Here is a 26,040-nt window from a genome sequence, read left to right as displayed (position 1 = left end):
CTTTGGCAAAAGAAATGTAAGAAGGTGATACAGGAGGCCAAGAGAGACTATGAGGAACGCATGGCCAGCAACATTAAGGGGAATAATAAAAGCTTCTTCAAATATGTTAGAAGCAGGAAACCCGCCAGAGAAGCGGTTGGCCCTCTGGATGGTGAGGGAGGGAAAGGGGAGATAAAAGGAGACTTAGAGATGGCAGAGAAATTGAATGACTTCTTTGCATCTCTCTTCAAGGCAGAAGACCTTGGGCAAATATCGCTCTTGAATAAGGAATTAAGTCAGATAGAGGTTGAAAGAGAAGATGTTTCAGGTCTCATTAATAAATTAAAGATCAATAAGTCACCGGGCCCGGATGGCATCCACCCAAGAGTTATTAAGGAATTGAAGAATGAAGTTGCTGAGCTCTTGACTAAAATATGCAACTTGTCCCTCAAAACAGCCACGGTGCCAGAGGATTGGAGGATAGCAAATGTCACGCCTATCTTTAAAAAGGGAAGGAGGGGGGACCCGGGAAATTATATGCCAGTCAGCCTAATATCTATTCCAGGTAAGATCGTGGAATGCCTCATCAAAGATAATCTTAAAACACATAGACGAACAGGCCGTGCTGAGGGAGAATCAGCCTGGCTTCTGTAAGGGTAAGTCTTGCCTCACAAAACTTTTAGAATTCTTTGAAAAGGTCAACAGGCATGTGGATGTGGGAGAACCCGCGGACATTATATATCTGGACTTTCAGAAGGTGTTTAACATGGTCCCTCACTAAAGGCTACTGAAAAAACTCCAGTCAGGGAATTAGGGGGCTGGTCCTCTCCTGGATTGAGACCTGGTTGAAGACCAGGAAACAGAGAGTGGGTGTCAATGGGAAATTTTCACAATGGAGAGAGGTGAAAAGCGGTGTGTCCCAGGGATTTGTCCTGTTACTGGTGCTTTTCAACCTCTTCATAAATGACCTGGAGACAGGGATGAGCAGTGAGATGGCAAAGTTTGCAGACGACACCAAACTCTTCCAGGTGGTGAAGACCAGAAGTGATTGTGAGGAGCTCCAGAAGGATCTCTCCAAACTTGCAGAATGGGCAGCAAAATGGCAGATGCGTTTCAATGTCAGTAAGTGTAAAGTCATGCACATTAGGGCAAGAAATCAAAACTTTAGAAATATAGGCTAATGGGTTCTGAGCTGTCTGTGACAGATCAGGAGAGAGATCTTGGGGAGGTGGTGCACAAGTCAGTGAAAGTGTCGACTCAGCGTGCGGCGGTGGTAAAGAAGGCCAATTTTATGCTTCAAATCATTTGAAAAGTTATTGAGAACAAAACAGCTAATATTATAATACCGTTGTACACTTCGATGGTAAAGCCACACCTGGAGTATTGTGTCCAGTTCTGGTCGCCACATCTCAAAAAGGTTATAGTGGAAATGGAAAAGGTGCAAAAGAGAGCAACTAAGATGATTACTGGGCTGGGGCACCTTCCTTATGAGGAAAGGCTATGGTGTTTGGGCCTCTTCAGCCTAGAAATGAGACACCTGAGGGGGGGACATGATTGAGACATACAAAATTATGCATGGGAAGGATAAAGTGGATATAGAGATGCTCTTTACACTCTCACATAACACCAAAACCAGGGGACTTCCACTAAAATTGAGTGTTGGGAGGGTTAGGACAGACAAAAGAAAATATTTCATTACTCAGCGTGTGGTTGGTCTGTGGAACTCCTTGCCACAGGATGTGGTGACAGCATCTGGCCTGGACGCCTTTAAAAGGGGATTGGACAAGTTTCTGGAGGAAAAATCCCTTATGGGTTACAAGCCATGATGTGTATGTGCAACCTCCTGATTTTAGAAATGGGCTATGTCAGAATGCCAGATGCAAGGAAGGGCACCAGGATGCAGGTCTGTTGTTATCAGATGTGCTCCCTGGGGCGTTTGGTTGGCCGCTATGAGATGCAGGAAGCTGAACTAGATGGGCCTATGGCCTGATCCAGTGGGGCTGTTCTTATGTAAACCATCCCTGGCATTAACTCAAGAGAGGGCTGGGAGACATCCCTGCTTGAACCCCTGGGCAGCTGCTGTCAATCAGTGTAGGCAGTACTGAGCTAGGCGGGTCTGACTCACAAGGCAGATTCCCTCTGTCCCAGAACACCATGAATGCTTCCCCAGACAAGCCCAGGCTGAAGAGGAAGAGCTGCTTAAAGGGCCAAGACATCCCTTGTCTTCCCCTCAGCTCTCAATATTCTTCTTCAGCAAACCCATTTCTCATAGCAGGAGAAAGTGCTAAGATTTGTCACTGAAGAAAACCAGAAGAAAGAGGACTGAAGTTGGCAGTTTCTCCACTTGGATCCGATGCCCAAATAGAGCTGGCAAATCAGCAGGTTCCAAAGACTGTGCTGATGCCACAACAGACAATGTACAAGATGGCATCAGCCACAAGTCCTGGAGGTGGTCTGGCAAACATAAAAGGCTCTTGGAATCAGAAAGAGATGAAAACAATCTCTTTCTGCTCATTCAATTAAATCATTAAATCTCATTTAATTCCTGCTTAAATGAAAACCTCCCACATGCTGGAGAAGGAGTGGCTTTATGGGCCAAGACAGCCCTAGGCTATTCTGTGACTCATAATGGCAGTTAAACCTCTTAAGGATTGCAAAGTGGCATGTTCCAAAAGCCTTTCTTGGTGCCAAGACAGACCAAGTCCAAGGTGACATCAGCCACAAGCCCTAGAGGTGATCTGGAAAACGTATGTGGGAGTCGGGAGAAATAATCTTCAATCCTAAGCCCCCTTCACGTTAGACCTGAAACCTCCCATAGAGGGAACCAGAGCAGACCCACGTCATGCCCCCAGTGCAACAGTTTCATGTTTGTCTGGAGACATGAGGTACAGGTCATGGATACACAGCCCCTGCACTCAGCCTGAGAAATCCCACATTCCCCTGGTGATAGGACCAACGGGCAGGTCACCCAAAATCCCCCCAGCAGCAGTGCCTAGTCCTCAACAAACCACCAATTCATGGGGAAAGAAGCTGAACAATACAGAAGGACTGGAGGAGGCGTGACCAGCACTGTCAGGTACAAGTGGCGCATTTTGCAGGTCCAGAGAGTATCAGTTCAGCTCTAGAACAGCAAGGAATATCAGGCATGTTCAGAACACAAGTTCCAAAACTACATGCCCCATTTTATTGTGCAATTCTAACAGTCGAAAACAAGAATTGCAGCTAACGTCTTTGGTTCCTTGTTGCTGTACGCAGCCGACACTGCAGCTCCAGAGACTCAAGGTCGGGAAAGTACTCCTGGGAAATAACAAGGGGAACGGCAGTGCTCCACCACCAGATGTTCCTTTACTTGTACAAGATATTTACATTTTAAAGGCAGCTTTGCAAGCAAACAGCACAGATAGCTCTCTTTCTCGACACTCTGATCACGAATCACACCGACGTAGCTTCCCGCAGACACTCCACATAACATCTCCCACACAGCAGCTTGCACAGGCTGCAGTATATACTGGCACTGGCCAATGAGGGACGAGCTACAGTCTGGTGATTCTATGACTCACCATCTGGTGACACATCGGGTGACAAGGTATTGCATCAGCCACTCCCATGATGCTACACTGTATGCAGGCCAAGACATTAGGGCATTGCTCTATCCAGCCTGTAAATACTCTACACGCCTGAGGCATATAGCATAACATTCCTACACACCAAGAATGAAGGACACCCTTACCCAGAGAGGCCACCATCTCATAATTCTCCAGCATGACATCCCTGTACAGAGCCTTTTGGCCTGGATCCAGCAGAGCCCACTCCTCCTCTGTGAAGCGCACAGCCACCTCCTCGAAGGACACCAGACCCTGGAAGGAAAAATAAAACAGTTCTGTTCCCAGAGAGAACGTCCCACCCTTTCGATAGAACATTTCCCTGCTCTTTTGCCCACAGCCTGAAAGAGAAATTAAGTTGGGATCAACTGGTATTTTCCTGCAGTATATTAAGCAAATCAGAACAGTTCTTTGCACGTAATTTTTTCCTCTCTTTTCTAACGAAACAGACACAATCCGTGTATGACACACGTGGTCCTGATGAAAAATACCACATCGCTTGAGTGACCACTTCTATGGTATTCAGTGGCCACATCGATGGTACTAGACTGGCAGGCAGGACGACTTACCAGTAATTGAAAAGTGGTCCAGGAAATATTCACAATATTCGCCTCACTGCTTCACCACATACACAACATGGCAATCCTTCTGTCCCAGCGGGGGCCAGACAGGGATGCCCAGGTGTGGCCTCCCTTGGAGGGACTACTGACCACTATGATTATGCAAAGAAGCAAAGATTGCTCATTGCTGCTTACACAGAAGCATGAAACGCATTACATCACTGTGCTGCATGTTACAGGAATAACGGACTCCAGTGTAGCAGGCCTGAGTTTGGACATGCACACGCTCAGCCTGTCCTGAGTGAGTAAGCTCCATCGTGCTGCTGGCTGTGCCCCTTTTTGACCCCCCCAGCCATAGTGCCTCCCGAGGAACTCCTTCCCTCAGTGCCCACTCAGCACTGTGCTGCTCTTCCTGTGGGTAGAGTTTGTTCATAACACACGGCCTGCCATTCCAGGTTTTGTAGCTGTTTGCTTGCTGTGCTCAGCTGCTCTCACTGAAGGTCTGTCTGGAAAAGGAGGGTAGCCAATGTTCTCTGAGCTGCTCTTGCCCTGAGCCATAATCTGTTGGGTTCGGCCACGTCACAACCTCTGCCTATCTTCAGCCACCTTCTCTTGCTCACACTCACACACAAGCAAACGTCCATCTGGCATTCTTTCAAACCCCCAAATCTAAAACAAATCATGATAAAGGGAATGGCCAGCAGCAGCAGCTGGGCCACGGTGTCCAACTGGCAGAGGGGGCAGAGGCTCCCTGGTGAGACTCACAGGACCCTTAAAACTGTTTGGAAGGACAGTGCAGTGTGTGAAGGACTCCTGAAGGGCTGGGGAGAAAAGGCTCCAGGCCGCTCCTCACTCCAGCCACCATGATTGAGGGCCCCCCACCCATGCAGTGGAAAAGGGAGAGTGCTGCTTAGAGACACAGATTCTGAACTCAAAGGAACATCTCAGAACATTCGAGGGCGTCCTAATAAATAGAGACAAATTACAGGATTTTACTGGTCAACCAACACTCCAGCCGTTGGAGTTCTCTGGAGTTCTCATGTACTCTTCTGAGTGGTCAAATGCACTATTTTACAGCACCAGACAAAAAGGCTTCCTTCAAGGCCTGAGAGACAGGAGGAGGACAAGGTGTTCCTTGCATGTTGCTCTGGGAATCCCGCCTTACCTGAGCAGGCTGCAGAGGTGCTGATTCTGCTCCATGAGAAAGAGGAGACGGTCTGCAACGTGGCCCTGATGCCATCCCACTGCCTGTGAGGGAGACAAACCTGATGGGAAGTCATTGAATCTTCCTGCCCTCTTCCTTCTGCAACTTGATACTATTTCCCCAACCCAGAAATGCCTCCCTTGGGTGAGAAATTCACATCCTCATTGCTTCACATTCTTCCTTCTGCCACCTGGTTCCTGTTTCTTCCTCTCTCTCTCTGCCTGTCTAGTCACCTAGCATATTTGTGGCACTCTTGGAGTAAGAAGTGCAGGCTCTGGGCTAGCACCACGCAGTGCTGGACCCAGTACTTGGAGGTGCGGAGTTTCAGGTTGGTGGGGAGATATTCTGGGGTGGGGGGGGAGTGTGGAGCAGGGACAGGAACTGGCCTGGCAGGGGGTGGGACCGGCAAAGGCCTCCTCTGCCAGATCCTATCTTCCATGTTCGGCTGAAAGCCCAAAACAAAGCTTCTCCAAACTCCGCTGGCAAAATAGCCAGCACAGACTTGAGGAAGCTCATTGTGGGATTTGCACCCTTACTCAGGGGAAGAGGACAAACGTTCCATGAGAAGACCTCAGCAGCCTCCATGGGGCCACCGGATGCAGCAATAGCCCTTTAACTGCACCCAGTGTCACCGTGGTGCTTCAGACTGTGCTAGAAGGCAGTGTTCGTCAACGAGTGATACAGGTACCACTGGTGGTAGCTGACATAGTGTTGGTGGTTTGCACGGGACCCCTGGACACCTACTGCCTGGCTGTGAGACCAGCAATGCAACGCAACAAAAGGTGGAAGGAGGTTCTGCTTGCAGCAAGAACTGCAAAGCATGCTACTCCGCACTTGATAAAGCCCTCCCCTCCACCCAGAGCCTCTTACTGGTGTTGGTCACATCACATCTGGCCTCTCAATCTAGAAGTAACTGGGGATGATGCCATCACCAGTTGCTTCCAGTGATCCTTCCAATAGGTGCACCATGTCAAGTGGTACGCAGACAACAAACATTAGGAAAAGCTGTGGAAGTGGAACGAAACCCCCACCACCACCTGCCCCGCTGACACACACACCTGGAATGATGAAGCAGGCTCTGGGAGGGCAGGGCAGAGATCTGGGGCTTTGTCTTCTCTGGGTCAGGCCTGGGCGCTGGAATGATCCTTTCTGGCTGCAAACTCCAGCAGTCTTAGGAAGGATTTTTATTCCACCTGCCTCTGTTCACGCCAGGAGCAAAGAAGCTGAAAACAGAACAAGCAAGAAGGGAGGATCTGAAGGATATGCAATTAAAAGACAAGGCACTTGAGAAGCCCCCACCCCCTTCCCTTTCAGGGACAGTCCCTGGGCTCAAACATGGTTCTCGGGTGTCCCTCCTGCTCCCGGCTCTTCCTGCCACTCTTCCAGAGCTGACACTGCTCCCCCTTTGGCCTTGTCCCTGTCACACAAACCCCAGCACAGAAGCAGAGCCCTCTAAGGCAGCCCCAGAGGGGAGCATGCAGCTGGGGGGGGACAGTTCCTCTCCAGCCCCCCTTCCCTTCCCTGGCTGGCCTTTGAGCCCGGCTGTCTCTCCCTTCTGGGGCTTCTCTCCCACCCACCCACCCCAGGAGCCCTGGGACCCACTCACTGCCCCAAAGGGACCCACCGGGGAGGAATGCAGGCCTGGCGGAGGGAGGCAGAGGAATGGGAGGAGCAGGGACTGGCTTCCATTCACTCCTCCTGTTAACCATCGCGGTGCCTGTGCAGAGGAAGGACTCCTGGCAGAGCTTCCAGGCTGAACCCTCCACTCCCGGGAGGCACATCTCCCACAGGGCTTCCCTCCTTCTCCTCCCGGACGCAGCATCCGATGCGCAGCGAAGGGCAAGACTGGGGTCTCTGCTGGTCCCGCGCCTGGTGCTTGCGGCGGGGCGGGAGAGGGGCGTCTTCGGGGGGCTTCCCTTCTCCCTCCCGCCTGGCCTCTCTGCAGCACTGCTGGGCAGGCCTGGAAGACCCTCCGGGCGCCCCTTCCCCCTGCTGTCCTCCCACCTGGCTCTGGTCCTGATGCCGCATCCCATTCCCTGCATCCAGGTCCTTCCCACTTGTGCACAGCCCCCCTCTGGGGGTCATCCTGGGATGCCTCCCAGGCAGGTCCTGATGGCTTCTGGATGCTGCTGCCCACCTGTTCTCCTGCCTGCTCCTACCTGTAGCCTCCACTGTCCAGGGCTGGTCCTACTAGGACACGGCATCAGGCCCTGGTGGCACTGCTCTCTCAGCCCCACACATCCAGCTACACAGGGTGGGAAGCCTCTGAAGCTGAGAGGTGGGGGCTTCAAGCCCACCGCCCTGCCACAGGCCTGACTCCCAACCCAAAGCACACCGTATCAGTTGTTCCCTAATTTTTAGCATTTTCCAGACACTGAGCACACCTGTCCAAGCCTCTTTTGGGCATAAGAAGAGCTAGAAACTTGCTTTAGTGCAGGGGTGCCCAAACCCTGGCCCAGGGACCACTTGCAGCCCTCAGGGGCCCCCAATCAGGACCTCGAGAAGCCCCCAGTCCCCAATGAACCTCTGGCCCTCTAAAAACTTGTTGGAGCCCATGCTAGCCCGATGCAACTACTCTCGGCATGAGGACGACTGTTCAACCTCTCACCTGAGCCGTGGGTGAGGGCTCCCTCCACGACTTGCTGTTTCACATCTGTGATGCAGCAGTGGCAGAGAAGGAAAGGCTGCCCTTGCTTTGTGCTTTGAGCTACTGCAAGACCTTTATCCATTCATTCAAGTTCCATCTCTAATAAATTCATTTATGTTAATTTATTCAAATTTGAAATGTAAATTAATTATTTTTTTTCCAGACACAGTGTCAGAGAGATGATGTGGCCCTCTTGCCAAAATGTTTCAACACCCCTGCTTTAGTGTTATGAAAGAAAAGTGGCGGAAGGATCCAGATCCTCAGTCTGCAGAACTCAGAGTCCAGACTCAACTTCTGTGCTTTTGCGATCAGAGCTCTGTGCATATTGCTTCTTGCCTGGGTGTGTTCCTTCATGCTCATTGCAGAACTGAACTGTACATTGAGCTGTTTCAAACATCTATCTTCACGGCAGATGACCTCTGGCATACCTCAAGAAGACCTCCTCACTAAGGAATTAAGGACCCAATCCTGTCCTGCGCTGGAACAGCGAAGCCAAGAGGCTTGCGCTGTATCTGATGTGGGATAGGGGCCCAAAACGACTCAGCCAGAGGTAAGGAGAAACCCTTACCTCCCCTTACATCCTGGAGGTTTCCCCTTAACTCCAGGTAAGGCATGCTGGCCCCTACGGTCTCCTTGGACCTGCTCCACCTCCTGAGGTGGGACCTGGACAGATTGTCATTCTAAGAAGTGGGTCCTGATGCTAAAAGTTTGAGAACCACCTTGGGTGTTATTTTTATAGCAGAAGCCATCCATTCCTCTCTGTCCAGAGTCCTGAGCACAGTTGTTACTGATAGAGCGGACTTTAGGGGAATGATTAAAAGAACATAATGAAACACAGACCTCTGATGGAAGTATTTATTTACTTCCAAGATTTGGGCGTTCATGGCAATCATTCCAAGCCTGTGCAAGGAAGGGCTAGGATTCAATCCAATCATGTTACTGCATTATTCAAACTGAGTCCCAGAAGAGCCATCTGGCAGCTGCAGAGTCATGCGCCTCTCCCCTCTCTCGCAGAGCCGGTGAGGGAGTGCACCCTCAACCCTTGCGCTCCTCCAACGGCCATCTGGCTTTGCTGTGCCGCCCAAGGCCCCATTGGCCAATCATGATCTCTTTAGGTCACTCTGACATAATGACCCTCCTATCAGGCCGTCCACCATCCTTCTGGAGCTTCTGTGAAAACCAGCACCAGAAGAAATGGGTGCACCCTGGAAGTGACTGGTGTACAGACATGGCCCAAGGGCTGGGGGCAGCCAGTGGCTGTGCTGAGTGCCCTACTTCACCAGGGCAACTCTGCCAATGTGTCGTTTTTGTGTGTATGGATTCTGGGTGAAACAGTTCATCGTGCCATACTGGCATCTAGATATGTTGGCATGTAAAGGTGGTGCTTCTGGGAGCTGGTAGCAACTTCAACATGGCTGACTAAGTGAGGATGGGATGGGAGGGCCAGGTAGTCTCCACTCCTCCCAGCAGGTGCCTCTATGACATGATCACCTTTATGACATCATGAAGCCAAGGTGACCTCTGTTGGAGCACAGGAATGCTCAGGAGTGTCTCTGCCAGAAGGTGGAGGCCGCATGGAGGAGAGCAGGCGGCAGGAGTGATATCTGAGCGGCAGCTGGGGAGAGAAGGCAAGTTCACTTTGCGTGACTTGCAGGAGGAGGGGCGAGGAGGTGGCCTGAAGCAGGCGGCTATCCACGGCTTGAAGCTGGTGGACGTCATCCAGCTGACCTGGTGGAAGCTGGTGGACGTGAGCGGACAGAAGCCGGTGGCCGTCTGATTTCGGAAGCCAAGTGTGGATATGTCACCTGAGTCCTGACGAAGCGGGTGGATGTCAGAGGATAAAATCTGGTGGAAGTCTGCCCATTGAAGCCAGCTGGTGGAAGCCACTGGAAATTTTTGGATTGAAACCAGGGAGTGTGTGTGCGTGAATGGGGGTGGGTGGGTGAATGGGGGTTGACTTGATGTTCCGGCATCACGGACTTTGTGGGATTGTTTGTGTGTTGAGGCAAATGTGGTCATGGCAAGTGGCGCTTTGCCCTTGGGAGCTGATGGAGGTTGGCTTCCAGGCATCCCAAGTGCACGGGATGGAAGAAAGGAACAACTGGTGGAGCTCCGTGGGTGGAAGGTGGTGGAAGTCGGCGTGCGGAAGGCAGGCATAAGGCTGGCAGGCAGAGGCTGGTGGATGTGCCTGGGTGTTCCTTGTGGACAACCACGACTCCCACCCCCTCGTGCTGCTTTTCTCTGTCTTCCTTCTAGGGATGTTGGAATTTCCTGCTCATGAGCCCCTGGATTTCCTGCTAGCTGTGCCTGTCTCGTCTCAGCCACAGATTATTCTCTGGCTTTCCATACGTCCTCTCTGGTCCTTCAGTCTCCTGGAAGGAAGAATAAAATATGCCAAGCAATGCTGTTACCCTGCACATGCCTGATCTCGTCTGATCTCAGAAGCTAAGCAGGGTCAGGCCTGGTTAGTACTTGGATGGGAGACCACCTGGGAATACCAGGTGCTGTAGGCTTATACCATAGTGTTTCGAGACTGAAGGTTGCCAACCATTCAAGCAATGCTGGAGTTATTGTTGTCTGGCTTTTTGATGCACATTGTGCATTGAGCAACTTCACAAGCAGGGCGTCTGGTCCCGACTGAAAGATCCAAGCCCTTCTTCATCGTTTACAGAACTTCCTTAGATGCCACCTCAAAGGTAGATTGGGACCAAGTGCCCCAAAACTGCTAGCTCAGGTCTGGCTCCAAGACCCAAAGCTCTATCTGAATATTTAGGTCACGGGGAGGGGCAGGGAAGGGGGAGCACAGGAGGTAGTCCTGTCTTTTCTCATTGGGGGAGGGGCTCTGTGATGGTGAAAAGGGAGAGGAATGCTTTTAGGGGGGTGCCACCTACAGATCAAAACTCTGACAACTGTTCATTGGAGGAAAACTTCAGACTTCAGAAAGGGCCAACATTTCATTAAAGAAATTGTCCAATCCAAGAAATTAGGTTCCCAACTTATGCAGGTTTTACTTACCAGTAGGCTCTCTTGCAGTGCTTCCCAAACTTTTTAGCCTTGGGACCACCTAACAAAAGTTTCACTTTACCAGCTGCCCTAGCCTCTGTGGCTATATGGTGATTGGGCAGCAGTACCCCCCTTCCCCCCGGTAGCAGGTTTAACCCTTGAGGTGCTGTCACCTAGGCCCAGCCCAGGAGGCCAGGAATCACCCTGGAGCTGGGGTCTCCTCAGGGGTAAGGGCCTCCTCAGGAGTAGAACCTGAGCACTATCAGGACTGGGATCCCAGGCAAGTCACTTCCCTGGGAGTAGGCCCTAGTGCCTCCTGGGAGCAGTCAGCAGCCACATGGGCAGAAAGGGTGGGGCTGGACCAGAACAAGGCTAGCCTCATAAGGAGGCTGGACAGCCTAGGGAGAGGTTACTCCTTTCCAGTCGGGAGGGGGATCGCAGAGGAGGCCAGAGGGGGTAGCCACCCCGGTCTTTTTCAGCCAACAGAAGCTTCAAGGGGAACTTTGCTCGCCCCAGCCCTGGAGAGAAGGGCCGGGGGCTGGGAACCACCCGATCCTAGACCCGCCTGGGGACCGGGGGTGAAAACCGGAGAGGCGAGGCTGCTGCCCCAAGGACCCCATCTCAACTACCCCATTGGAGGCCAGCTTATCGAAGGGGCAAGACTGGAGGTACAGGGGGCCCTCCTGAGGACAGCTAAGCTGACCCCCGACAATGTTACGGCAGCCATTGGGTACCCCATCCCTTTCTGACTGGCACCAGCCGGGGAACCCTGCCGGAACCCGCAAGGGGTCGGGAAGGAGTGGGGAACGTGCATATTGTTCGCCGACGTCGCGTGTCTCTGTAAAGCAACGGGGCCTGTGACGTAACAGGCCCCATGAATGTCAAGAGTTTAACCAGAGTAAATTGTCTATACAAATCTGCTGTATCTGCTCATGTCCTTCTTTCCGCCGATGACCTGCGCGCATCGTCCGGGTAAGCCCCCCCCGTGCTCAGGCACACCCAAAGGGGCGGGGTCTCCGCCCGCCATGGACATCACAATGGTGGAGAATGCGGGCACCAACCCCGTGGGCCCTGAGGCGCCTGCAGGGGAGGGACCACCTGAATGGATGCAGTGGTGGATGGTCCAGCAACAGAACCTGGCAGAAGGACAACAACAGTTGCTCGCCACCTTGGCAGACCAACAGCAGATCGTATTGCGCAGCCTGACCACAGCAGTATCTCAGCCGGGACCCCAAGCGGCTGCGGCGGCGATCCCCATAGGGGGGTCGGACCGCACCCCTCCCATCCGCTTGATGAAGATGGGGCCCGACAATGACCCAGAGGCGTATCTGAACACATTTGAGCGCATCACGATGGCAGCTGCGTGGCCCCCCGCACAATGGGCTGCTATCTTGACACCATGCCTCACGGGGGTGGCCCAAGAGGCCGTGGACACCCTTACCCCCGATGAGGCTGCCGATTATGCCACAGTAAAAACAACTATACTGGGGACCCTGAATGTCTCCGAAGAAACGTACAGAAGGAGGCTACAGGAAGTTGACCTGCCCCGGGGGAGCAGTGTTACATTGGCGGGAATCGAATCCACAGCAACGGATTGCGATGGCTCAAGCCAGCCATTCGATCGGCCCAGGAAGTTGCTGAGCTCGTATTGGTTGAGCAATTCCTCTCTATCCTGCCACAAGCAGCCCAGAATTGGGTCCTTTGTAATCAGCCAGTCACGTTGGAGAAGGCCATCACCCTCATGGAGACCTATGACACGGCTACCAGCACCAGCTTTGCCAGCAGCATGCAGGGACTGAACCACAGAGCTCACCCGAGGATGTTCCGCGGGCGAGCCACCAATGCACCACCCACGGCATGCGGCAGGACCCGCGAGGCGCTCTCGGCACACCGCCCCGGAGTTCCGTCACCAGACCCGACGATACAGCCGCCCTATGCGAGACCCCGACCTGATCATGGGTTCAACGGGACAGCAACCCTTCCACCAGCCCGGAACAATCCCGTTGTCTGCTTTACCTGTGGTCAGCTGGACCATATATGGAGAGACTGTCTGGTGATGGATTGTTCCCACGTTGACACACGGACCGCTGCCCAGGTAAGGGGGGCCCGGGAGGGAACAGGCCTGCTAGTACAGGCCTGGGTGGATGGGCGCCACATGTGGGCCTTGTTGGACTCGGGGTGTACCAGAACTCTGGTCCAACAGGGCCGGGGCGAACCCCTGGATGCCACGCTGTTCGTCTGGTGCATCCATGGGGACGTCTGACTCTATAGCCTGAGGTGGGCCAAGATCCGGGTCAGGGGGACGTGCCAGTTCCTGCAGGTTGGGGTGGTACCCCAGCTCAGATATGGGGCTGTGATAGGAAGGGACTGGCTCCACTTTAATACGTTGCTGTTGCAGACGGAGGCCCAGGAAGGGGCACTCAGAGAGGAGGTGAGGGACGGTGCAGCCGGGACTGCCGAGGCCCCTTTTCCCCCAGAAAGAGACTTGCGGGAGTTGCAAAGGGAGGACCCCACACTGGGCCCCGCATTAGACCATGCAGCCAACCCTCCCCAGGGGGATGTGGGAATCAAATTCGTGTTTAAGCGGGAGGTCCTGTACAGGGTAGGCCGTGACTCTCAGGCCAACCGGAAGGTAGACCAACTGGTATTGCCTCAGCCCCTGTGCGCCTATGCGCTCAGAATAGCGCATAGTGTCCCCACCGCAGGACACCTAGCGGCCGGAAATACCCTGCAGAGACTAACGCAGAGGTTCTACTGGCCGGGCGTTCGCAGCCAGGTACAGCGGTACTGTGAGAGTTGCCCGGAATGCCAGCAGGTGCAACCCTGTGGCCCACCCGGAGGGGGTTTGATCCCTCTGCCAGTGGTAGGGGTCTCCTTTGAGAGGGTAGGCATCGACCTGGTGGGGCCACTGCCGGCTGCCAGGGGCGGCTTTACCCACATCCTGGTGATAGTGGACTATGCCACCCGGTATCCGGAAGCCATCCCGCTACGAAAGACAGGGGCGCAGACCGTGGCCTGCGAGCTCTTGTGGGTATTTTCCCGGGTAGGGTTCCCGAATGAATTGGTGACTGACCAAGGCACCAACTTCATGAGCTGTGTTTTCCGGGAACTGTGGGACCTACTTCGGGTGCGGCCATTGAGAACCTCAGTGTACCACCCCCAAACAAATGGGCTGGTACAACGTTTCAACCAGACCCTTAAGGGGATGTTGCGCCGGTTCGTGCACGAACAACCCGGCAGTTGGGCCCAGCTATTAGACCCCTTGTTGTTTGCGGTACGGGAGGTACCCCAGGCATCAACGGGGTTTTCCCCTTTCGAACTGGTGTTTGGGCGCAAGCCCAAGGGTTTGCTAGACCTAGTGAGGGAGGACTGGGAGTGACCACGAGGGCAACCCAAGTCCTACATCCAGTATGTGACTGACTCAGTTAGCGGACTGGGCGGGGTTGCACATGAGGGAGGCCCAGCTTGTACAAAAGGGCCAATATGACCGCAGGGTCTGGCCACGGGCCTTCCACCCTGGAGACCGGGTGCTACTGTTGCTCCCCACCACAGACTCCAAACTGTTAGCCCAGTGGCAGGGGCCTTATGAGGTGACAAGGCAGGTGGGCCCTGTGGATTACGAGCTGCGCAGGCCAGACCACCATCCCGAATTACAAGTCTACCATGTGAATTTATTAAAGGCCTGGCGGGCACAAGACTGTCTCCTGGGTGAGGAGGAGGAATTCGGGCCCTCTGGAACAGAAGCAGGGAGTGTCCACCCCGTGGCCCTAGGGGGAGAACTAAACCCCGGCTAGATTGACCAGGTAAGGGACCTCGAGAACAAGTTTAGGGACGTGTTCTCAACCATCCCTGGGCATACCCACCTGGCAACCCATCACATCGAGACCAAGGAGAGGCGAGTGGTGCGGGTGCCCACTCGGCGGTGGCCGAAGCACCTCAAAGAGACCCTCCGCCAGGAAGACCAGAAGTGATTGTGAGGAGCTCCAGAAGGATTTCTCCAGACTGGCAGAATGGGCAGCAAAATGGCAGATGCGCTTCAATGTCAGTAAGTGTAAAGTCATGCACATTGGGGCAAAAAATCAAAACTTTAGATATAGGCTGATGGGTTCTGAGCTGTCTGTGACAGATCAGGAGAGAGATCTTGGGGTGGTGGTGGACAGGTCGATGAAAGTGTCGACCCAATGTGTGGCAGCAGTGAAGAAGGTCAATTCTATGCTTGGGATCATTAGGAAGGGTATTCAGAACAAAACGGCTAGTATTAAAATGCTGTTGTACAAATCTATGGTAAGGCCACACCTGGAGTATTGTGTCCAGTTCTGGTCGCCGCATCTCAAAAAAGACATAGTGGAAATGGAAAAGGTGCAAAAGAGAGCGACTAAGATGATTACGGGGCTGGGGCACCTTCCTTATGAGGAAAGGCTACGGCGTTTGGGCCTCTTCAGCCTAGAAAAGAGACGCTTGAGGGGGGACATGATTGAGACATACAAAATTATGCAGGGAATGGACAGAGTGGATAGGGAGATGCTCTTTACACTCTCACATAATACCAGAACCAGGGGACATCCACTAAAATTGAGTGTTGGGCGGGTTAGGACAGACAAAAGAAAATATTTCTTTACTCAGCGTGTGGTCGGTCTGTGGAACTCCTTGCCACAGGATGTGGTGCTGGCGTCTAGCCTAGACGCCTTTAAAAGGGGATTGGACAAGTTTCTGGAGGAAAAATCCATTATGGGGTACAAGCCATGATGTGTATGCGCAACCTCCTGATTTTAGAAATGGGTTAAGTCAGAATGCCAGATGTAGGGGAGGGCACCAGGATGAGGTCTCTTGTTATCTGGTGTGCTCCCTGGGGCATTTGGTGGGCCGCTGTGAGATACAGGAAGCTGGACTAGATGGGCCTATGGCCTGATCCAGTGGGGCTGTTCTTATGTTCTTATGAGGTAGAGGCGATGAAGCGCCTGGAGGTGATTGAACCCTCACGCAGCCCCTGGCGAAGCCATCCTGTTATGGTTCCCAAGCCGGATGGCTCTACCAGAGTTTGCATAGACTTCCGCCAGGTCAACGAGGTGTCGCGCTTTGACGCCTACCCCATGCCCGCCGTCCCGGGAATGTTAGAATGTTTAGGGGGTGCCCAATACTTGTCTAAACTCGACCTAACCAAGGGATACTGGCAAATCCCCCTGACCCCTTCCTCCTGGGAAAAGACGGCATTTGCCGCCCCCCAAGGGCTGTTTCAATTCACACGCATGCCCTTTGGGCTGCACGGGGCAGCGGCCACGTTCCAGTGGCTGATGGACCAGGTGCTGCAGGACCACCAGGCCTAAGCAGCGGCATACATCAATGATATTATCGTTTTTAATAGAGACTTGGGGCAGCACCTGAAGGACCTAGAGGCTGTCTTAGAGGCACTGAGGTGGGCCGGGCTAACCACGAACCCTGCCAAGTGTGCCATCGGGCTGAGACAGACGCAGTACTTGGAGCATGTCATAGGGGGGGCCAAGTGTGGCCCGTAATGGACAAGGTACGAGTGCTGCAGGGGCAGGCCAGGCCCCGGAACCAGCGGGAGGTGCGGCGGTTCCTGGGACTCTCAGGGTACTACCGATCTTTTATCCCCAACTATGCCTCGAAGGCAGCCCCCCCTCACCGATTTGCTAAAGGGGAAACCGGGAAGGAGGCTCGAGTGGATGGAGCCCTGCGAAAGGGCCTTCCAGAGCATCAAGGCCGTGTTATGCGCGGAGCCGATCTTGCAAGCCCCAGATTTCGACAAACCCTTCCTGGTGCAAACAGATGCCTCCGGGGTTGGCCTGGGAGAGGTACTGGCCCAAGGGGACCCTCCATGTGACCATCCAGTGATGTATCTTACTAGAAAACGCACCCCGGCAGAGTGCCGGTATTCGGTGATTGAGCGGGAGGCCTTGGCTGTCAAATGGGCACTGCAAACTCTCAAGTATTACCTATTGGGAGCTTCCTTTACCCTAATCACCGACCATGCCCCTCTGGCCTGGCTGCACCAGACACGAACCCCTGAGGACAGACACGAACTCCTGAGGACAGCTAAGCTGACCCCCCGACAACGCTACGGCAGCCATCGGGTACCCCTATCCCTTTCTGACTGGCACCAGCCGGGGAACGCTGCCGGAACCCTCAAGGGGTCGGGAAGGAGTGGGGAACGTGCATATTGTTCGCCGACGCCACGTGTCTCTGTAAAGCAAAGGGGCCTGTGACGTAACAGGCCCCATGAATGTCAAGAGTTTAACCAGAGTAAATCGTCTATACAAATCTGCTATATCTGCCTCACGTCCTTCTTTCCGCCGACAACCTGCGCGCATTGTCCAGGTAAGCCCCCCATGCTCGGGTACACCCAAAGGGGCGGGGTCTCCGCCTGCCATGGACATCACAGGCGCATAGCCTAATCTACCCATGAAGGTCCCAAAAACTGGGCTGGGACCCACTGGCGGGTTGTATAGTTTACTGCAGCATATGCTGTTGGGTTCTGAGCTATCTGTGACAAGCCACATCAGGGGTATTGCATCCCGTTCTGGTCATAACATCTCAGAGAACTTAGTTGAACTGTAAAGGGTGAAGAAGAGAGCAAAAAAATTGATGAGTGGGCAGGCAGGGGCACCACCCTTGTGAGAGAAGGCTACAGTGGGGGTCTGCAGTTAGAAAGAAGGCGCATGGGGGCAGACATGATGGAGACAGACAAAATTCTTCAGGGGATGGAGAAAAGGAAGTTCTTTTCCCCCTTTGCGCAACACCAGAACCAGGGGACAGCCACTGAAAATGAGTGTCAGAAGAGTAAGAACAGACAGAAGGAAATTTGTCTTGACCCAGTGAATTATTAATCTGTGGAACCCCTTGCCACAGGAAGTGGTGATGTCACCTGAAGGCCTAGATCAGCTTTTCTCAACCAGTAGTGCTCATACCACTGGTGGTACTCGAGGTGGTGTCCAATAGTATTTGTGGGACTCCCCGGACCCTGCAGGGAGATCAACAATGCGACAGGCAGCAGTAGGAGGCTCGGCTTCGCAGACAGAGCCCCAGTGTTGGCCTTCTGGGCTCTCCAAAAAGCCCTCCCATCCACCCTGAGCCTCTTAGCCGTGTTTGTCATGTTGCGTCTGGCCTCCAACTCTGGAAGTCCTATAACTAGCAATGACATCCCTGTTACCGCCATTGTTCTTTCATTTTGGGTCCTTTGTTTGAAGATTTTGAACTTCCCATTGGTTGAAGTTTGACATCATAGATGTGCTCTGATTGTGTCTGGAGGGTGATCTGAGGGCCAGAGAGGTTGAATGAATGAGCCCATTCGTTCATTTATTCACTCACCTAAGTTCCATCTCAAATTTATTTATTTCAATTTTATATTTAAATTATTTTATTTTATTCCAGCCCTAGAAAGCCTTTTGGCCGGGGTCCAGCAAAGCCCACTCCTCCGCCGTGAAGGGTACTGTACCCTGGAAGGAGAAACTGTCCACTCCTCACCAATCATTTCTCCACCACATCCTCTGGCCCCGCTCTTTTATTCCCAGCCTCGAAGAGGAAAGGATGTGGGAGAACTGATATGAAGGACAACGAAATTGGACTCTTTATGCCCTTACTGGGTGGCTGAAAGACTCGTACAGCACCAATCAAGTGCACCCCCTACTATTTTCCAGTGGACTGAGGACAGAATTTGAACTGTGTCAGCATCTGAATCTATAGCTTATAGAAGCATATGGAGAATTTCTGGGATATTTGCAAGCCCTCTTTGGAAATTTATGTATAGTTTCTTTACTAATTTGATCTTTGTATTAGTAATATCCATTTTATATACAGTTAAGTTTATTTGTACATTTACAGATATATATTATATATATTCCTTTCTTAATTATTTTACCTTTCCTTCTTTTTTTTTCTTTTGTTTGTTTGTATTCCTGTTTTATTTTTCACCAATAAAGGAAATTGAAAAGAAAAGCTTCAAGGAATATCTGTCAATATGCGATGAAGAGAAATAACATGGGGGCCAATTAGAATCCTCTGCTGGTCCACTGGTGGGCATCCTGACTCTTGCACCCTGAAGTCCACGCTGTCCTGCACAGGTTCCCTCAAGATCTCACAGGACAGAAACCTCAGGAAAGCAACAGGCCCAGAGAAGAGGAAGACACTTCCAGGGCTGTGTCTTCAGTATTGTCCCGGTGACCTGCTGCTTACCTGAGTAGGCCGCACAGCTTCTGTTTCTGCTCCACACCAAAGAGGGGACGGTCTGGAATGCGACCCCAAAGCCATCCCGCTCCCTGTGCTGGAGACAAACATGGTGGGAAGACTGACTCTTTGTAATGTCACTGCCTTGAGCATTTTCAAACTCTCTTCCTCTCTGATCCCAAATGCCCAACTGAGGGGAGCCGCACATGGCTTGATTCCTTTTCTTCTACCCTTTCTTTCTGCCCTTCTGACCCCTCATCCAGTCACCCCACTCTTCTCAAGCGCAGGCCCTCCTTCCCCACTACATTTTCTGCCTCGGCTCCATCCTCCTCCTGTTTTTCCTCCATCAAGCCCAGTCCATTAGAGTGAAACTCAGTGTCACAGAAAACCCCCCTAAAATGGGGGACGGACGGACCTGGGAATGAGTGACCAGGAAGAGGCAACCACCGAAGGCTTCAGAGGACATTTCATAAGATTAAAGTGCCTTGCAGAGCAATCCCAACTTACGCTGGAACTTGGAGGCCAGCAGGCCTGCCCCATATCCAGTGCAAGTTTCAGGCTGCAACCTGAAACTGACACCTGCTTACCTGTCTCAGACCCCCCCCCCCCCAAGCCTGTAGCAACCATCAATACAGTGCAACAAAGATACAGTGGAAGTTTCAGGCTGCAACCAAGAAGGAGATACCAGGGAGATACTGACGCCTGCTTACCTGTCTCAGAGCCCCCCCCCCCAAGCCAAACCTGTAGCAACCATCAATACAGTGCAACAAAGAACCAAAGGCAGGGGGGGGAGGCAAGAAAAACACAGGAAAAGCATGAACTTGGGGGAAAGCTTTTCTGCACATTAAGCTTAAAAGAATTCACTGCTCAGCTATCATTTGGCAATGCTTCTTGGCAAACTAACAAAGCGTCTAGCTAGCTAACCACAGACATTGGCGAGAGATAAACTTTAGAAGGCAACACATATTTTAGTTAAAAACAAGGCTATTCCTTTTTTGAACGTAAGGAGGAGGCGAGAAGAAGTAGAAAGTACCAGGAAAAACTTCTGCCTTTGAAAGCTCTCTTTGTTTGAATTGCAACTAAAACAGATGGGCGTCATTTGGCAGAATAGCCATCTTAGCAACGACAGTCTACCTGTGTCCACTTATAGTTTTAAAGATTGTTCTTCTCTCATGCTTTTCAGGGCAGAAGACAGTGTCATTACCTGAGCTAGAAGCCTTATATTAAAGCACTGGAAGAATTATTTTAGAAGCTGTTTGTTACTTCCACAGAAGTCTCTCAGAAGCTGGGACTTTGAGCTTCAAAGACTGTGTTAATAAGAAAGAGACACATATAAGTAAAATAGTCTTTGCCCTAAAGTGTAACCAACATATATGGGGACATAGTAGTCATTAGAAATAAGTTTTAACTGCTTAATTCTATTAAAAGCAATAAGTCTAAGTTTGACTAAAGATACTTGAGTCTCAGAGTCTGGAAAGAACTCAGATAAGCAAATACCAGTTTGGGCAGACAACCTTGGCAGAGGCAGATGTCTTGGCAAAAGCATTCACTAAGCCTCTATCTCTGTAGCCTGCATTGTAATGCTTTAGAAACATGTTTGGATTAAAACAAGAGAAAGGAACGCAGAAGAGAGAAGACAGGCAGCTCAAGCAAGGCCATCCTAATCAGGAAGTGTCTGAGGGAGATGTATGCCAAGAAATGGGTCTGAAGTTCTGTCAAGTGGTCAATGCCAGGTCCGTCCTGGATAAAATAATGTTACAGCACACTCTACTGGTTCTTGAAAACTTTGTAATTCAATATGTTTAATTTTACCTTTTATGGAAACTCTAACCTGAAACAAGGCTATCAAGAGTCTCTAAAGTTATCTATAGCCTATTAAGTGTCAGCTGCATCTATGATGTCAAATCTTCAGGGAATGAGAAGTCTTGATTTGAAGACAAAGAGCTGTGCTGTGCTGTGCTGTGCTGCCTGGAAACGGGTTCAGGATCTGGCACAAGTGCCGGATCCTGACCCACCCCTGCTGTCCCACTGCTCACCCACAGGCTGGCCTGCCTGCCGCCCACCTCAACACACCTCCTCCCCTTCTCATTGCATGAGAACTTGTGTTGCTGGTCCAACAAGAAGACCACCAGAGCGCCATGTGCAAAGCCCAGGCCTGAAAAAGCAGCCCTTGCTCTCAGCATGGCTTTCCTACCTTCTTTCTTTACCTGGCGTCTGCTCTGGTGGGGAGGCTATAAAGGGGCCACAGGAAATAACTCTGGGGTAAAAGTGGAGGGGAAGCCATTCAGACGCAACCCTCACTGCCAGGTCTCCCTCCGGTCCTCGGATGCTTCCCGCCCTGTGCAGTCACCACTCTGAGGGGCCTGATTTCAACCCATAAAACTTTCCCCAACAGGCTCCATCCTCCTCCTCCGTCAAGCCCAGTCCATGGGAGTGAGACTCGGTGTGGGTGAAAACCCCCCTAGAACTGGGAGGGACCTGGGAATGAGTGACCAGGAACAGGCAAGGACTGAAGGATCCAGAGGACGGTCGGAGAAGGTTAAAGCGTTTTAGGTTACGGAGCAGAACTGAGGCACAGTGACCTTTGACCCTAGTCTGTAAAGTCACTGGATAGCCCAGTAAAGTATAAGCAGAGTGCTAAGCATTATTTTTAAAGCCTTTTAGCCCAGAGATATTATAGCATAACACACAATGGAAGAGAGCTGCTTGATTTTAGAAACAAAAAGTTTAAAAGCTTAAAAGCCACACTACTAGAGCATGAAAGGCATGTAGAATAGTGAAAGTTGTTTTCATCTAAAAATCATAGTCTCTCAGAAAAAGGTGCTTGAAAGACTCATTTTGCTGTTTTTCTAGTTTCACAGAAGCTGCGATTTTGAGACACTTTGGAATTTGGAAAAGGGAGTTGCAACTAGGGCAACAAGGAGATAGGCTACATCTTGGCAGAAGTATACGGCCAGCCAAGATATCACAAGCTGAGAAAACACGTATATGTAACAATTGTAGTTATTAGAAGTAAATTTTAGCTGCTGGCTTATCAGTTGGCAAGGATGTTCTTGGCAAACTAATATAGTGTCTAGCTGGCTGGCCACAGATACTTGCAGGAGACGAATTTAGAAAAAGAATACATTTTAATTAGATAACCAAGAGCGTCCTTAAGAATCAGTCTTTGTTTGAATTGCAACTGAAATGGAGAAATGAATGTTCAGACGGATTGGTGCAGGTTTGTGCAGAGAGAGAGAGAGAGAGAGAGAGAGAGAGAGAGGCCTAGTGCAGGTACTGAGTAACTTGCTGGAAGGAATATAGGAGAAGGATTTCTTAAAAAGAAAATGTGATGCAGTGAAAGTTTGGCTTGTTTTATGTTAAAATATATGAAAAATCACAAGAAGCTGGCTAAAGCCTTAGCTCAAAGGGATTATACTTTAACAGGTGCTAGGCAACCACTAAAAGGGAAGAGGTCACTTATATACACCACTATAGATCCCTAAGTACAATGTAATCAAAGTAACTGGTCACATAGAATTAAGACACAGAGTAAAACTGTTAAAAGGAAGTTTAAAAGAATAAGAGTCTTTTAAGAGACTAAGTTTTAAACTTAGTCTAAACTAAGAGTCAAGTGATTAAAACATATGTTCAAGTCAGTAAATATCTAGTTCAAGATAAGTAAACCTTTTACAAATTTAAATTTTTACAAATTTAAATGGTTCTTAAATATTGTGGCTCTCAGACTTCTGAAGTCTATTTATTGTATGTGGCTCGTATGTAAAGCAAGTCTAGCAATCCCCGATTTATATGGTTTCTCTTCTGTGTGGGTCCTTTTTCTCCTGTGTGAGTTATTTGATGCAAAATCAGGTCACAGCTCTGAATGAAGCTCTTTCCACACTCTGAGCATTAATATGATTTCCCCCTTGTGTGGGTTCTTAGATGCACAGTCAGGATTTTCATATCACTGAAGCTCTTTCCACACTCCAAGCATCTGTGTGGTTTCTCCCCTGTGTGGGATCTATGATGGTAAGTCAGGGATGAGCTCTGACTGAAGCTCTTCCCACACTCCAAGCATTGATATGGTTTCTCCCCTGTGTGGATTCTGTGATGCACAGACAGCTGTGTGCTCTGACGGAAGCTCTTCCCACACTCCAAGCACTGATATGCTTTCTCCCCTGTGTGGATTCTGTGATGCACAGACAGCTGTGTGCTACGACTAAAGCTTTCTCCACACTCCAAGCATTTATATGGTTTCTCCCCTGTGTGGGATCTATGATGGTAAGTCAGGGATGAGCTCTGACGGAAGCTCTTCCCACACTCCAAGCATTCATATGGTTTCTCCCCTGTGTGGGTTCTTTGATGCACAGTCAGGGATGAGCTGTGACTGAAGCTCTTTCCACACTCCAAGCATTTATATGGTTTCTCCCCTGTGTGGGTTCTTTGATGCACAATCAGGTCTCTGCTGTTACTGAAGATCTTTCCACACTCCAAGCATTTATATGGTTTCTCCCTTGTGTGGGTTCTTTGATGGTAAGTCAGGGATGAGCTCTGACTGAAGCTCTTTCCAGACACCAAGCAGTTATATGGTTTCTCCCCTGTGTGGGTTCTTTGATGGTAAGTCAGGGATGAGCTCTGAGTGAAGTTCTTTCCACACTCCAAGCATTGATATGGTTTCTCCCCTGTGTGGGTTCTTTGATGCACAGTTAGGTGTGAGCTGCCACTGAAGCTCTTTCCACACTCCAGGCATTTATATTGCTTTTCTCTTGTACGGTTTCTGTGACGTGTTCCAAGTTCTGATTTACAGCTCATGGTTTTTGCCAATCGAGGATGTTCTTTCCCCCTCATTCCAGTTTCTTTTTCTGAATCAACTGGGGTGACATTAAAATCCCACCCTTGAGGAAAATCACCTTTATCTCTCCATTCCTCTTTCTCCCTTCCATGCTGCTCCTCTGGTCTGTCGTAATGCACAGCTTCCTCCCTTGTGTGGGTCTTTTTATGGACAATAAGATCTGTGCTGGTGCTGAAGCTCTTTCTCGTCTCAGACAATATAAATGCTGGCCTTCCCTCCTCCCTCCTTGATCCATCCAGGTCTCTAAAAGTTACTTCCTGAATATCATGGGTGGTTATTTCTGGTGACACTCCATGTGGTTTCCTTTCATCCTCTTCTCTGTTGCTTCCTGGAACAAAGAGAGAAGCACGATGAGCAGCCCAATAGAGAAATGGGAGCTCTAATGTCCACACATTAGCAGGAAACCCCAGTGGGTTCAGTGGCACTGACTCCCAGGAAGGTATTTATTAATTTATTTCCAGTATTTTTCTTCTTCCTTTCTCCCAAAGGGTCCTAAAGCAGCAATTCAAAGCATTGCTTAGGATTGTAGCCCTCTCAGTAATCCGTTCCTAGTTACCTGCTCTGCAGGAATCAAAAATTACAACTGCCTGGCTTGTTGCAACCTGACTCAGCCTGGGATTGGAGCAGCTTTTCTATCCCTTTTAGGTAATGGCTACAATCCTAACCAACTTTCCTGAGAGCAAGCCCCATTGAACAAAATTTCCAAGTAGACATGGTTAGGATTGTGCCCAATGTTTTATTGGAAAAGTCACAAAAGGGGTCCTCCCTCTGAATTTTCTAGGGCTTCACAACAGTTTCAATGCCATATTATCTGTGCCACAGAGCAGCACAGGGGTCAGGCATGCAACTGCTCTTCCCTTAGGAGGCATGTGGCCAGAATTGTGCTTACATTGGTGAGTTGTCCCCGGTCAGCCAGCAATCACTGATCCAAAGCTACTGCTGCATTCAGCGGTGTAATAGAATTACCTGCTGATTCCTCTTCTTCCTGGTGCTCCTGGAAAAATGCAGACTCTCCTTCCTCCAGCTGGGTAACAAAGGCAGGTTTGGGAAACTCCTCTGAGAAAGAAACAAGAGAATGAGTTCCTTCTGCTTACAAAATATCCAGCCTTTCCAAAACAACTGCCCCGTACCTGCAAAATGGCTCTGAATGGGACAGGACAAGAGGTGGCATCGCTGAACACCTGCTCATGAATGAGCTGCATGGTTGGTTCTGGAAGTGTCAGTGTGGTTTATGTAAGTACAGGCTCACTGCTCATGAGTGCTGGAATGAGGGACCAGTAGGGAATCCAGTTGCAAATGTGAAACCAGCCACGCTTCTCTCATCAACCTCTGAGCACATGCAAAGAAAGCCTTAGCCAGAAGGCCAGCTGTCCCCCTCCTCTTCTGGCAATTCCCTCTCTGCAAAGTGACTGGGAATTTAGGCAAGCAGAGAAATGAGGTGGCCTTCTCCTGCCTTTTCATCTCCTCAGCAAGACTCTCACTAGAGCACCAGATTCTCAGTCCAGAACAGCCATAGCTCCGTGATTTGAGTACTTGTTTTGCACACAAAAGACCCAGAAACCAGTGTAGGGTTTTTTAAGTACCCCTAAACAAACAAACAAAAAAACAAACAAAAAAACTATGCAGTCAGACAGCCAGCAGCAGGGTGGGGGCTATCCAGTGTTTTGCACTGAGTGCCACATGTACAACTATATGCCTTTGAGGCATGGATGTGTCCTTGGTGCAAGGAGCTCCAGGGACTCAGGGAATGTGTCCGCTCCCTTGAAGCCTTGGTGGCTGACCTGGAGAAGCAGAGGCAGGCAGAGAAGGACCATGGGGAGACTTCCAGGGACAATCTAGCTTCGTCCCAACCTCAGGCATGCAGCTCCTCAGCTGCCCGGGTGGGAAGTCTCGGGGCTGGAGGGCGTCATCCTGGAGAGGAGGGAAACAATCCTCTGGGGGACCCCTTCTCCAGGGGACAGGCCCATATCTGAACACACTCAGGATACTCCTTGGCGGGAGGGGGGTCGGGGGCTTCTTGTAGTGGGGGATTC

The 26,040-nt window shown here is 50.9% G+C and overlaps 2 pseudogenes; one reads left to right on the top strand and one right to left on the bottom strand.

Annotated features, from left to right (window-relative positions):
* The window catches only part of LOC136639149 (zinc finger protein 850-like), a 62,983-nt pseudogene that overhangs the window by 7,191 nt on the left and 29,752 nt on the right, over window positions 1-26,040 (bottom strand).
* Window positions 10,386-10,505, top strand: LOC136642278 (5S ribosomal RNA; annotated as a pseudogene).

Source organism: Tiliqua scincoides, chromosome 2, assembly GCF_035046505.1.
Source record: "Tiliqua scincoides isolate rTilSci1 chromosome 2, rTilSci1.hap2, whole genome shotgun sequence".
Classification (NCBI taxonomy): Eukaryota; Metazoa; Chordata; class Lepidosauria; order Squamata; family Scincidae; genus Tiliqua; species Tiliqua scincoides.
The sequence above is the reverse complement of the archived record's forward strand: the minus strand, read 5'-3'. Positions and strand labels throughout refer to the sequence as shown.